Source organism: Furipterus horrens, unplaced genomic scaffold, assembly GCF_987537825.1.
Source record: "Furipterus horrens unplaced genomic scaffold, mFurHor1.1.pri manual_scaffold_18, whole genome shotgun sequence".
NCBI classification, from domain to species: domain Eukaryota; kingdom Metazoa; phylum Chordata; class Mammalia; order Chiroptera; family Furipteridae; genus Furipterus; species Furipterus horrens.
The window spans coordinates 2,406,850-2,420,402 of record NW_028327188.1 but is presented as its reverse complement, the minus strand read 5'-3'; positions in this window follow the sequence as shown (position 1 = coordinate 2,420,402).

Here is a 13,553-nt window from a genome sequence, read left to right as displayed (position 1 = left end):
AAATTCTAACCACCATATACAGATAATCAAACGATTTCAACAGATGGAATTATGCCCTTGCTGTGCCGTTGTTGTTCTGCTTCATTGTATGCTTCAGTGAGCTTTCGAGTTGATACAGTAGACTAAAGAGCAAACACTGGTTTCAAGAACGCTGGAGTCTTTTGGGTAGTGTGCTTCACCTGACACACCAAAGGATCTATATGTGACTTCACCGTTCACAGTGGTTTCCTATGTTGTTTCTTTGTAATTCACTGTGAATATCTGAAAATACCGTGTTTTCCAAGAGACCTAGCTTAGAAATTATATCAGGCAAAGGATCATTCTTTGAAACAGGAGAGAACATCACAATTTCTAGCAATTATAACAGAAGTTATTGCTTTCCCTTCACTGTCCGTGCGGTGATGACATTCATTGTGGGAGATAGTTACCGTTGGCATTGCCATTGAATGCAGAAGCAGAGATAGCGATGTCTGGACGTATCTTGTTTTCCGTGCAGAGTAACGCATGTACTTCTGAAAGAACAGATGTAGCTCTTTGAACTGAAGATATTAGATGCTATCTGGTTCTCATGTATGTCTTTCTAAAAGTTGTTGTTGCACTTATTGTTAACTCATAAAGACTGTGTTCCGAAGGAGGCCAGCAACAGTTTTCAACCAGATGAAATTCTAACCACCATATACAGATAATCAAACGATTTCAACAGATGGAATTATGCCCTTGCTGTGCCGTTGTTGTTCTGCTTCATTGTATGCTTCAGTGAGCTTTCGAGTTGATACAGTAGACTAAAGAGCAAACACTGGTTTCAAGAACGCTGGAGTCTTTTGGGTAGTGTGCTTCACCTGACACACCAAAGGATCTATATGTGACTTCACCGTTCACAGTGGTTTCCTATGTTGTTTCTTGGTAATTCACTGTGAATATCTGAAAATACCGTGTTTTCCAAGAGACCTAGCTTAGAAATTATATCAGGCAAAGGATCATTCTTTGAAACAGGAGAGAACATCACAATTTCTAGCAATTATAACAGAAGTTATTGCTTTCTCTTCCCTGTCCGTGCGGTGATGGCATTCATTGTAGGAGATAATGACGGGTGGCATTCCCATTGAAGGCAGAAACAGAGATAGAGATGTCTCGACATATCTTGTTTTCGGGGCAGAGTAACGCATGTACTACTGAAAGTACAGATGTAGCTCTTTGAACTGAAGATATTAGATGCTATCTGGTTCTCATGTATGTCTTTCTAAAAGTTGTTGTTGCACTTATTGTTAACTCATAAAGACTGTGTTCCGAAGGAGGCCAGCAACAGTTTTCAACCAGATGAAATTCTAAACACCATATACAGATAATCAAACGATTTCAACAGATGGAATTATGCCCTTGCTGTGCCGTTGTTGTTCTGCTTCATTGTATGCTTCAGTGAGCTTTCGAGTTGATACAGTAGACTAAAGAGCAAACACTGGTTTCAAGAACGCTGGAGTCTTTTGGGTAGTGTGCTTCACCTGACACACCAAAGGATCTATATGTGACTTCACCGTTCACAGTGGTTTCCTATGTTGTTTCTTGGTAATTCACTGTGAAAATCTGAAAATACCGTGTTTTCAAAGAGACCTAGCTTAGAAATTATATCAGGCAAAGGATCATTCTTTGAAACAGGAGAGAACATCACAATTTCTAGCAATTATAACAGAAGTTATTGCTTTCTCTTCCCTGTCCGTGCGGTGATGGCATTCATTGTGGGAGATAGTGACCGGTGTCATTGCCATTGAATGCAGAAGCAGAGATAGCGATGTCTGGACATATCTTGTTTTCCGTGCAGAGTAACGCATGTACTTCTGAAAGTACAGACGTAGCTCTTTGAACTGAAGATAATAGATGCTATCTGGTTCTCATGTATGTCTTTCTAAAAGTTGTTGTTGCACTTATTGTTAACTCATAAAGACTGTGTTCCGAAGGAGGCCAGCAACAGTTTTCAACCAGATGAAATTCTAACCACCATATACAGATAATCAAACGATTTCAACAGATGGAATTATGCCCTTGCTGTGCCGTTGTTGTTCTGCTTCATTGTATGCTTCAGTGAGCTTTCGAGTTGATACAGTAGACTAAAGAGCAAACACTGGTTTCAAGAACGCTGGAGTCTTTTGGGTAGTGTGCTTCACCTGACACACCAAAGGATCTATATGTGACTTCACCGTTCACAGTGGTTTCCTATGTTGTTTCTTGGTAATTCACTGTGAATATCAGAAAATACCGTGTTTTCCAAGAGACCTAGCTTAGAAATTATATCAGGCAAAGGATCATTCTTTGAAACAGGAGAGAACATCACAATTTCTAGCAATTATAACAGAAGTTATTGCTTTCTCTTCCCTGTCCGTACGGTGATGGCATTCATTGTAGGAGATAATGACGGGTGGCATTCCCATTGAAGGCAGAAACAGAGATAGAGATGTCTCGACATATCTTGTTTTCGGGGCAGAGTAACGCATGTACTACTGAAAGTACAGATGTAGCTCTTTGAACTGAAGATATTAGATGCTATCTGGTTCTCATGTATGTCTTTCTAAAAGTTGTTGTTGCACTTATTGTTAACTCATAAAGACTGTGTTCCGAAGGAGGCCAGCAACAGTTTTCAACCAGATGAAATTCTAAACACCATATACAGATAATCAAACGATTTCAACAGATGGAATTATGCCCTTGCTGTGCCGTTGTTGTTCTGCTTCATTGTATGCTTCAGTGAGCTTTCGAGTTGATACAGTAGACTAAAGAGCAAACACTGGTTTCAAGAACGCTGGAGTCTTTTGGGTAGTGTGCTTCACCTGACACACCAAGGGATCTATATGTGACTTCACCGTTCACAGTGGTTTCCTATGTTGTTTCTTGGTAATTCACTGTGAATATCTGAAAATACCGTGTTTTCCAAGAGACCTAGCTTAGAAATTATATCAGGCAAAGGATCATTCTTTGAAACAGGAGAGAACATCACAATTTCTAGCAATTATAACAGAAGTTATTGCTTTCTCTTCCCTGTCCGTGCGGTGATGGCATTCATTGTAGGAGATAGTGACGGGTGGCATTCCCATTGAAGGCAGAAACAGAGATAGAGATGTCTCGACATATCTTGTTTTCGGGGCAGAGTAACGCATGTACTACTGAAAGTACAGATGTAGCTCTTTGAACTGAAGATATTAGATGCTATCTGGTTCTCATGTATGTCTTTCTAAAAGTTGTTGTTGCACTTATTGTTAACTCATAAAGACTGTGTTCCGAAGGAGGCCAGCAACAGTTTTCAACCAGATGAAATTCTAACCACCATATACAGATAATCAAATGATTTCAACAGATGGAATTATGCCCTTGCTGTGCCGTTGTTGTTCTGCTTCATTGTATGCTTCAGTGAGCTTTCGAGTTGATACAGTAGACTAAAGAGCAAACACTGGTTTCAAGAACGCTGGAGTCTTTTGGGTAGTGTGCTTCACCTGACACACCAAAGGATCTATATGTGACTTCACCGTTCACAGTGGTTTCCTATGTTGTTTCTTGGTAATTCACTGTGAATATCTGAAAATACCGTGTTTTCCAAGAGACCTAGCTTAGAAATTATATCAGGCAAAGGATCATTCTTTGAAACAGGAGAGAACATCACAATTTCTAGCAATTATAACAGAAGTTATTGCTTTCCCTTCACTGTCCGTGCGGTGGTGACATTCATTGTGGGAGATAGTTACCGGTGGCATTGCCATTGAATGCAGAAGCAGAGATAGCGATGTCTGGACGTATCTTGTTTTCCGTGCAGAGTAACGCATGTACTTCTGAAAGAACAGATGTAGCTCTTTGAACTGAAGATATTAGATGCTATCTGGTTCTCATGTATGTCTTTCTAAAAGTTGTTGTTGCACTTATTGTTAACTCATAAAGACTGTGTTCCGAAGGAGGCCAGCAACAGTTTTCAACCAGATGAAATTCTAAACACCATATACAGATAATCAAACGATTTCAACAGATGGAATTATGCCCTTGCAGTGCCGTTGTTGTTCTGCTTCATTGTATGCTTCAGTGAGCTTTCGAGTAGATACAGTAGACTAAAGAGCAAACACTGGTTTCAAGAACGCTGGAGTCTTTTGGGTAGTGTGCTTCACCTGACACACCAAAGGATCTATATGTGACTTCACCGTTCACAGTGGTTTCCTATGTTGTTTCTTGGTAATTCACTGTGAATATCTGAAAATACCGTGTTTTCCAAGAGACCTAGCTTAGAAATTATATCAGGCAAAGGATCATTCTTTGAAACAGGAGAGAACATCACAATTTCTAGCAATTATAACAGAAGTTATTGCTTTCCCTTCACTGTCCGTGCGGTGATGACATTCATTGTGGGAGATAGTTACCGGTGGCATTGCCATTGAATGCAGAAGCAGAGATAGCGATGTCTGGACGTATCTTGTTTTCCGTGCAGAGTAACGCATGTACTTCTGAAAGAACAGATGTAGCTCTTTGAACTGAAGATATTAGATGCTATCTGGTTCTCATGTATGTCTTTCTAAAAGTTGTTGTTGTACTTATTGTTAACTCATAAAGACTGTGTTCCGAAGGAGGCCAGCAACAGTTTTCAAACAGATGAAATTCTAACCACCATATACAGATAATCAAACGATTTCAACAGATGGAATTATGCCCTTGCTGTGCCGTTGTTGTTCTGCTTCATTGTATGCTTCAGTGAGCTTTCGAGTTGATACAGTAGACTAAAGAGCAAACACTGGTTTCAAGAACGTTGGAGTCTTTTGGGTACTGTGCTTCACCTGACACACCAAAGGATCTATATGTGACTTCACCGTTCACAGTGGTTTCCTATGTTGTTTCTTGGTAATTCACTGTGAAAATCTGAAAATACCGTGTTTTCAAAGAGACCTAGCTTAGAAATTATATCAGGCAAAAGATCATTCTTTGAAACAGGAGAGAACATCACAATTTCTAGCAATTATAACAGAAGTTATTGCTTTCTCTTCCCTGTCCGTGCGGTGATGGCATTCATTGTGGGAGATAGTGACCGGTGTCATTGCCATTGAAGGCAGAAGCAGAGATAGCGATGTCTGGACGTATCTTGTTTTCCGTGCAGAGTAACGCATGTACTTCTGATAGAACAGATGTAGCTCTTTGAACTGAAGATATTAGATGCTATCTGGTTCTCATGTATGTCTTTCTAAAAGTTGTTGTTGCACTTATTGTTAACTCATAAAGACTGTGTTCCGAAGGAGGCCAGCAACAGTTTTCAACCAGATGAAATTCTAACCACCATATACAGATAATCAAACGAATTCAACAGATGGAATTATGCCCTTGCTGTGCCGTTGTTGTTTTGCTTCATTGTATGCTTCAGTGAGCTTTCGAGTTGTTACAGTAGACTAAAGAGCAAACACTGGTTTCAAGAACGCTGGAGTCTTTTGGGTAGTGTGCTTCACCTGGCACACCAAAGGATCTATATGTGACTTCACCGTTCACAGTGGTTTCCTATGTTGTTTCTTGGTAATTCACTGTGAATATCTGAAAATACCGTGTTTTCCAAGAGACCTAGCTTAGAAATTATATCAGGCAAAGGATCATTCTTTGAAACAGGAGAGAACATCACAATTTCTAGCAATTATAACAGAAGTTATTGCTTTCTCTTCCCTGTCCGTGTGGTGATGGCATTCATTGTGGGAGATAGTGACCGGTGTCATTGCCATTGAATGCAGAATCAGAGATAGGGATGTCTGGACATATCTTTTTTTCCGTGCAGAGTAACGCATGTACTTCTGAAAGTATAGACGTAGCTCTTTGAACTGAAGATATTAGATGCTATCTGGTTCTCATGTATGTCTTTCTAAAAGTTGTTGTTGCACTTATTGTTAACTCATAAAGACTGTGTTCCGAAGGAGGCCAGCAACAGTTTTCAACCAGATGAAATTCTAACCACCATATACAGATAATCAAACGATTTCAACAGATGGAATTATGCCCTTGCAGTGCCGTTGTTGTTCTGCTTCATTGTATGCTTCAGTGAGCTTTCGAGTAGATACAGTAGACTAAAGAGCAAACACTGGTTTCAAGAACGCTGGAGTCTTTTGGGTAGTGTGCTTCACCTGACACACCAAAGGATCTATATGTGACTTCACCGTTCACAGTGGTTTCCTATGTTGTTTCTTGGTAATTCACTGTGAATATCTGAAAATACCGTGTTTTCCAAGAGACCTAGCTTAGAAATTATATCAGGCAAAGGATCATTCTTTGAAACAGGAGAGAACATCACAATTTCTAGCAATTATAACAGAAGTTATTGCTTTCCCTTCACTGTCCGTGCGGTGATGGCATTCATTGTGGGAGATAGTTACCGGTGGCATTGCCATTGAATGCAGAAGCAGAGATAGCGATGTCTGGACGTATCTTGTTTTCCGTGCAGAGTAACGCATGTACTTCTGAAAGAACAGATGTAGCTCTTTGAACTGAAGATATTAGATGCTATCTGGTTCTCATGTATGTCTTTCTAAAAGTTGTTGTTGCACTTATTGTTAACTCATAAAGACTGTGTTCCGAAGGAGGCCAGCAACAGTTTTCAACCAGATGAAATTCTAACCACCATATACAGATAATCAAACGATTTCAACAGATGGAATTATGCCCTTGCTGTGCCGTTGTTGTTCTGCTTCATTGTATGCTTCAGTGAGCTTTCGAGTTGATACAGTAGACTAAAGAGCAAACACTGGTTTCAAGAACGCTGGAGTCTTTTGGGTAGTGTGCTTCACCTGACACACCAAAGGATCTATATGTGACTTCACCGTTCACAGTGGTTTCCTATGTTGTTTCTTGGTAATTCACTGTGAATATCTGAAAATACCGTGTTTTCCAAGAGACCTAGCTTAGAAATTATATCAGGCAAAGGATCATTCTTTGAAACAGGAGAGAACATTACAATTTCTAGCAATTATAACAGAAGTTATTGCTTTATCTTCCCTGTCCGTGCGGTGATGGCATTCATTGTAGGAGATAGTGACGGGTGGCATTCCCATTGAAAGAAGAAACAGAGATAGAGATGTCTCGACATATCTTGTTTTCGGGGCAGAGTAACGCATGTACTACTGAAGGTACAGATGTAGCTCTTTGAACTGAAGATATAAGATGCTATCTGGTTCTCATGTATGTCTTTCTAAAAGTTGTTGTTGCACTTATTGTTAACTCATAAAGACTGTGTTACAAAGGAGGCCAGCAACAGTTTTCAACCAGATGAAATTCTAACCACCATATACAGATAATCAAACGATTTCAACAGATGGAATTATGCCCTTGCTGTGCCGTTGTTGTTCTGCTTCATTGTATGCTTCAGTGAGCTTTCGAGTTGATACAGTAGACTAAAGAGCAAACACTGGTTTCAAGAACGCTGGAGTCTTTTGGGTAGTGTGCTTCACCTGACACACCAAAGGATCTATATGTGACTTCACCGTTCACAGTGGTTTCCTATGTTGTTTCTTGGTAATTCACTGTGAATATCTGAAAATACCGTGTTTTCCAAGAGACCTAGCTTAGAAATTATATCAGGCAAAGGATCATTCTTTGAAACAGGAGAGAACATCACAATTTCTAGCAATTATAACAGAAGTTATTGCTTTCCCTTCACTGTCCGTGCGGTGATGACATTCATTGTGGGAGATAGTGACCGGTGTCATTGCCATTGAATGCAGAAGCAGAGATAGCGATGTCTGGCCATATCTTGTTTTCCGTGCAGAGTAACGCATGTACTTCTGAAAGTACAGACGTAGCTCTTTGAACTGAAGATATTAGATGTTATCTCGTTCTCATGTATGTCTTTCTAAAAGTTGTTGTTGCACTTATTGTTAACTCATAAAGACTGTGTTCCGAAGGAGGCCAGCAACAGTTTTCTACCAGTTGAAATTCTAACCACCATATACAGATAATCAAACAATTTCAACAGATGGAATTATGCCCTTGCTGTGCCGTTGTTGTTCTGCTTCATTGTATGCTTCAGTGAGCTTTCGAGTTGATACAGTAGACTAAAGAGCAAACACTGGTTTCAAGAACGCTGGAGTCTTTTGGGTAGTGTGCTTCACCTGACACACCAAAGGATCTATATGTGACTTCACCGTTCACAGTGGTTTCCTATGTTGTTTCTTGGTAATTCACTGTGAATATCTGAAAATACCGTGTTTTCCAAGAGACCTAGCTTAGAAATTATATCAGGCAAAGGATCATTCTTTGAAACAGGAGAGAACATCACAATTTCTAGCAATTATAACAGAAGTTATTGCTTTCCCTTCACTGTCCGTGCGGTGATGACATTCATTGTGGGAGATAGTTACCGGTGGCATTGCCATTGAATGCAGAAGCAGAGATAGCGATGTCTGGACGTATCTTGTTTTCCGTGCAGAGTAACGCATGTACTTCTGAAAGAACAGATGTAGCTCTTTGAACTGAAGATATTAGATGCTATCTGGTTCTCATGTATGTCTTTCTAAAAGTTGTTGTTGCACTTATTGTTAACTCATAAAGACTGTGTTCCGAAGGAGGCCAGCAACAGTTTTCAACCAGATGAAATTCTAAACACCATATACAGATAATCAAATGATTTCAACAGATGGAATTATGCCCTTGCTGTGCCGTTGTTGTTCTGCTTCATTGTATGCTTCAGTGAGCTTTCGAGTTGATACAGTAGACTAAAGAGCAAACACTGGTTTCAAGAACGCTGGAGTCTTTTGGGTAGTGTGCTTCACCTGACACACCAAAGGATCTATATGTGACTTCACCGTTCACAGTGGTTTCCTATGTTGTTTCTTGGTAATTCACTGTGAATATCTGAAAATACCGTGTTTTCCAAGAGACCTAGCTTAGAAATTATATCAGGCAAAGGATCATTCTTTGAAACAGGAGAGAACATCACAATTTCTAGCAATTATAACAGAAGTTATTGCTTTCCCTTCACTGTCCGTGCGGTGATGACATTCATTGTGGGAAATAGTTACCGGTGGCATTGCCATTGAATGCAGAAGCAGAGATAGCGATGTCTGGACGTATCTTGTTTTCCGTGCAGAGTAACGCATGTACTTCTGAAAGAACAGATGTAGCTCTTTGAACTGAAGATATTAGATGCTATCTGGTTCTCATGTATGTCTTTCTAAAAGTTGTTGTTGCACTTATTGTTAACTCATAAAGACTGTGTTCCGAAGGAGGCCAGCAACAGTTTTCAACCAGATGAAATTCTAAACACCATATACAGATAATCAAACGATTTCAACAGATGGAATTATGCCCTTGCTGTGCCGTTGTTGTTCTGCTTCATTGTATGCTTCAGTGAGCTTTCGAGTTGATACAGTAGACTAAAGAGCAAACACTGGTTTCAAGAACGCTGGAGTCTTTTGGGTAGTGTGCTTCACCTGACACACCAAAGGATCTATATGTGACTTCACCGTTCACAGTGGTTTCCTATGTTGTTTCTTGGTAATTCACTGTGAATATCTGAAAATACCGTGTTTTCCAAGAGACCTAGCTTAGAAATTATATCAGGCAAAGGATCATTCTTTGAAACAGGAGAGAACATCACAATTTCTAGCAATTATAACAGAAGTTATTGCTTTCCCTTCACTGTCCGTGCGGTGATGACATTCATTGTGGGAGATAGTTACCGGTGGCATTGCCATTGAATGCAGAAGCAGAGATAGCGATGTCTGGACGTATCTTGTTTTCCGTGCAGAGTAACGCATGTACTTCTGAAAGAACAGATGTAGCTCTTTGAACTGAAGATATTAGATGCTATCTGGTTCTCATGTATGTCTTTCTAAAAGTTGTTGTTGCACTTATTGTTAACTCATAAAGACTGTGTTCCGAAGGAGGCCAGCAACAGTTTTCAACCAGATGAAATTCTAACCACCATATACAGATAATCAAACGATTTCAACAGATGGAATTATGCCATTGCTGTGCCGTTGTTGTTTTGCTCCATTGTATGCTTCAGTCAGCTTTCGAGTTGATACAGTAGACTAAAGAGCAAACACTGGTTTCAAGAACGCTGGAGTCTTTTGGGTAGTGTGCTTCACCTGACACACCAAAGGATCTATATGTGACTTCACCGTTCACAGTGGTTTCCTATGTTGTTTCTTGGTAATTCACTGTGAAAATCTGAAAATACCGTGTTTTCCAAGAGACCTAGCTTAGAAATTATATCAGGCAAAGGATCATTCTTTGAAACAGGAGAGAACATCACAATTTCTAGCAATTATAACAGAAGTTATTGCTTTCTCTTCCCTGTCCGTGCGGTGATGGCATTCATTGTGGGAGATAGTGACCGGTGTCAATGCCATTGAATGCAGAAGCAGAGATAGCGATGTCTGGACATATCTTGTTTTCCGTGCAGAGTAACGCATGTACTTCTGAAAGTACAGACGTAGCTCTTTGAACTGAAGATAATAGATGCTATCTGGTTCTCATGTATGTCTTTCTAAAAGTTGTTGTTGCACTTATTGTTAACTCATAAAGACTGTGTTCCGAAGGAGGCCAGCAACAGTTTTCAACCAGATGAAATTCTAACCACCATATACAGATAATCAAACGATTTCAACAGATGGAATTATGCCCTTGCTGTGCCGTTGTTGTTCTGCTTCATTGTATGCTTCAGTGAGCTTTCGAGTTGATACAGTAGACTAAAGAGCAAACACTGGTTTCAAGAACGCTGGAGTCTTTTGGGTAGTGTGCTTCACCTGACACACCAAAGGATCTATATGTGACTTCACCGTTCACAGTGGTTTCCTATGTTGTTTCTTGGTAATTCACTGTGAATATCTGAAAATACCGTGTTTTCCAAGAGACCTAGCTTAGAAATTATATCAGGCAAAGGATCATTCTTTGAAACAGGAGAGAACATCACAATTTCTAGCAATTATAACAGAAGTTATTGCTTTCTCTTCCCTGTCCGTGCGGTGATGGCATTCATTGTGGGAGATAGTGACCGGTGTCATTGCCATTGAATGCAGAAGCAGAGATAGCGATGTCTGGACATATCTTGTTTTCCGTGCAGAGTAACGCATGTACTTCTGAAAGTACAGACGTAGCTCTTTGAACTGAAGATATTAGATGTTATCTCGTTCTCATGTATGTCTTTCTAAAAGTTGTTGTTGCACTTATTGTTAACTCATAAAGACTGTGTTCCGAAGGAGGCCAGCAACAGTTTTCAACCAGTTGAAATTCTAACCACCATATACAGATAATCAAACAATTTCAACAGATGGAATTATGCCCTTGCTGTGCCGTTGTTGTTCTGCTTCATTGTATGCTTCAGTGAGCTTTCGAGTAGATACAGTAGACTAAAGAGCAAACACTGGTTTCAAGAACGCTGGAGTCTTTTGGGTAGTGTGCTTCACCTGACACACCAAAGGATCTATATGTGACTTCACCGTTCACAGTGGTTTCCTATGTTGTTTCTTGGTAATTCACTGTGAATATCTGAAAATACCGTGTTTTCCAAGAGACCTAGCTTAGCAATTATATCAGGCAAAGGATCATTCTTTGAAACAGGAGAGAACATCACAATTTCTAGCAATTATAACAGAAGTTATTGCTTTCTCTTCCCTGTCCGTGCGGTGATGGCATTCATTGTGGGAGATAGTGACCGGTGTCATTGCCATTGAAGGCAGAAGCAGAGATAGCGATGTCTGGACGTATCTTGTTTTCCGTGCAGAGTAACGCATGTACTTCTGATAGAACAGATGTAGCTCTTTGAACTGAAGATATTAGATGCTATCTGGTTCTCATGTATGTCTTTCTAAAAGTTGTTGTTGCACTTATTGTTAACTCATAAAGACTGTGTTCCGAAGGAGGCCAGCAACAGTTTTCAACCAGATGAAATTCTAACCACCATATACAGATAATCAAACGAATTCAACAGATGGAATTATGCCCTTGCTGTGCCGTTGTTGTTTTGCTTCATTGTATGCTTCAGTGAGCTTTCGAGTTGTTACAGTAGACTAAAGAGCAAACACTGGTTTCAAGAACGCTGGAGTCTTTTGGGTAGTGTGCTTCACCTGGCACACCAAAGGATCTATATGTGACTTCACCGTTCACAGTGGTTTCCTATGTTGTTTCTTGGTAATTCACTGTGAATATCTGAAAATACCGTGTTTTCCAAGAGACCTAGCTTAGAAATTATATCAGGCAAAGGATCATTCTTTGAAACAGGAGAGAACATCACAATTTCTAGCAATTATAACAGAAGTTATTGCTTTCTCTTCCCTGTCCGTGCGGTGATGGCATTCATTGTGGGAGATAGTGACCGGTGTCATTGCCATTGAATGCAGAATCAGAGATAGCGATGTCTGGACATATCTTTTTTTCCGTGCAGAGTAACGCATGTACTTCTGAAAGTATAGACGTAGCTCTTTGAACTGAAGATATTAGATGCTATCTGGTTCTCATATATGTCTTTCTAAAAGTTGTTGTTGCACTTATTGTTAACTCATAAAGACTGTGTTCCGAAGGAGGCCAGCAACAGTTTTCAACCAGATGAAATTCTAACCACCATATACAGATAATCAAACGATTTCAACAGATGGAATTATGCCCTTGCAGTGCCGTTGTTGTTCTGCTTCATTGTATGCTTCAGTGAGCTTTCGAGTAGATACAGTAGACTAAAGAGCAAACACTGGTTTCAAGAACGCTGGAGTCTTTTGGGTAGTGTGCTTCACCTGACACACCAAAGGATCTATATGTGACTTCACCGTTCACAGTGGTTTCCTATGTTGTTTCTTGGTAATTCACTGTGAATATCTGAAAATACCGTGTTTTCCAAGAGACCTAGCTTAGAAATTATATCAGGCAAAGGATCATTCTTTGAAACAGGAGAGAACATCACAATTTCTAGCAATTATAACAGAAGTTATTGCTTTCCCTTCACTGTCCGTGCGGTGATGGCATTCATTGTGGGAGATAGTTACCGGTGGCATTGCCATTGAATGCAGAAGCAGAGATAGCGATGTCTGGACGTATCTTGTTTTCCGTGCAGAGTAACGCATGTACTTCTGAAAGAACAGATGTAGCTCTTTGAACTGAAGATATTAGATGCTATCTGGTTCTCATGTATGTCTTTCTAAAAGTTGTTGTTGCACTTATTGTTAACTCATAAAGACTGTGTTCCGAAGGAGGCCAGCAACAGTTTTCAACCAGATGAAATTCTAACCACCATATACAGATAATCAAACGATTTCAACAGATGGAATTATGCCCTTGCAGTGCCGTTGTTGTTCTGCTTCATTGTATGCTTCAGTGAGCTTTCGAGTTGATACAGTAGACTAAAGAGCAAACACTGGTTTCAAGAACGCTGGAGTCTTTTGGGTAGTGTGCTTCACCTGACACACCAAAGGATCTATATGTGACTTCACCGTTCACAGTGGTTTCCTATGTTGTTTCTTGGTAATTCACTGTGAATATCTGAAAATACCGTGTTTTCCAAGAGACCTAGCTTAGAAATTATATCAGGCAAAGGATCATTCTTTGAAACAGGAGAGAACATCACAATTTCT